At 53.8% G+C, this 1,740-nt stretch overlaps 1 protein-coding gene across 1 annotated transcript in view; it reads left to right on the forward strand.

Annotated features, from left to right (window-relative positions):
- Window positions 1–1,740, forward strand: part of LOC113213910 (uncharacterized) — a 77,860-nt gene that overhangs the window by 8,037 nt on the left and 68,083 nt on the right. The gene's annotated exons all lie outside the window — the stretch shown is intronic.

Consider the following 1,740-nt stretch of genomic DNA (forward strand, 5'->3'; position numbering starts at 1 on the left):
GGGTGAGGCGGATACAAACTGCCAAGTTTGCATACCTACGTCGCAGACGGCGAGACGTCTCGCGAATAAGGTTGGTTACCTCAGGTTTAGGTCTGTTGTTTAGTTTGAGCAAAGTTTTGGTCGTGTCATGTGTGAGTTTTGGGGTCGTTCGGCTCGGATAGGAAAGAGGCCCCCCAAACCTAGTGACACACGCGTGCTGTCGTGTGGGGCGGGGTGCTAGCGGGGTGCCCTCCCTAGGGCATAGGGGGGACGGTCGGGTCAGCTGCTGCCGGGGAGAGGGTGGGAGAGCAGGGGTGCGGTCGGGCAGGGTGCGCTGGGGTGCCCCCCGGGTGCAGACGAGTCGGCATTGTGCGGAGCAGCAACAGCTGCGGTCACTTGCAGCTTGGACGTTAATTACCGCACCCCTCTCCTCCCCACTACTCTCCCCTTCTCCACTAACCCTTTCCCTCCCCCTTTCCCTGCATGCCGCGCAGCTCTGATCCACATCGCTGTTCTCATGCACGCAAACCCCAGCTGTGCGGCGTATGCCGTTCGAAGCGCCCTACCTCTCTCGGAGAATAACAAAAAATGAACGTGACATGTGTCACCCTTCATGAGCCCCCCGTCCCCCCCATTTCCCCTGCGTGGTCTCTCTCTCTCTCTCTCTCTCTCTCTTACGACCCTTTTTTCTGTTCTGGCGTTTATTCTTAGTTTAAAGTCGTCAAGTCTCCTATGACACTGTGGAAAATAGTCGTAGGTTTGCTGGGAAATTTTGCCTGTTACCTGTCGTAAAATGACAATTTGGAATTGTAAATTTAAGAGCTCTTCATATCGACTTGGAATGCTCCGACTATTAAATGATGGGCTGCTGCAAACTTATACGACATAGTCTGTAAATATAAATTGAGACGAGTGCTGTAAATTTACGATAATATTTTTCACAGTGGACCAGCAATGCCCCCTTTTCCCTCCTCTTAAACCTGATCTAATTCCTTGTTCAAAAGAAATTGGTGGCTGTTCATCTGGTGCGTTTGCTTTTTCCCGTGCCCTCCATTCGAAGAGAATTCTCGTGTCTGACGCGCACTGAGAGGCTGTCCCGTCGAGCGGGTCGCTGCTGTGTACCTGCGCAGCCTGCGCCATCTAACCCAGTTAAGCCAAGTCAACACAGGGGGGATGCAGAGGGCGGCGGCGGTGCGACTTTGGCCGTGTGGAGTTTGTGTCGCGCTCTGCCTGCCGCGGCCCGCAGGGAGTCTTAGCAGCCGCAAGGCGCGGTCACATGAGAGAGAGAGAGAGAATGAGAGAATATGTTTGTGGGGGGGGGGGAGTTACGTTTTACCCTAGTCTGAAAGCTGCTGCTGCTCGGGGTTGCTTTTATTTTCAAAATTATAGTATTTGTGCGTCGTCTGCTGCAGGACGACGTAACAGGCAGTATTTTTGTTCGGAGAAGACTGCGCGCAACGTTTTGCCGTAGTCAGAAAGCCCCTCTCGCGCGGTTAATGTGCTGCTTTTATTTTGAAAATTATAGTGTCTTTGCTGTCCGGGGGACGACGACGTAGAGCACACAGCCAGCAGAATTTTTGTAACACATCGTCGTGATGTGCGGTACATCGTGCAGAAAGCAGCTTGGGTCGTTTGGCGCCGCGTAGTTGCTGTTTGTGCAAGAGATAAAACCATGAAAGGAGGAGGTGCCTTGGGCCCCCCTTAATCCTCCCCTGCCATCCCCCTTCCCACTCCCGGCCGCCTGCCACCCTCCCCCTCGTC

The sequence above is a fragment of the Frankliniella occidentalis genome, unplaced genomic scaffold, assembly GCF_000697945.3.
Source record: "Frankliniella occidentalis isolate FOCC.00 unplaced genomic scaffold, Focc_3.1 Scaffold30, whole genome shotgun sequence".
Taxonomy (NCBI): domain Eukaryota; kingdom Metazoa; phylum Arthropoda; class Insecta; order Thysanoptera; family Thripidae; genus Frankliniella; species Frankliniella occidentalis.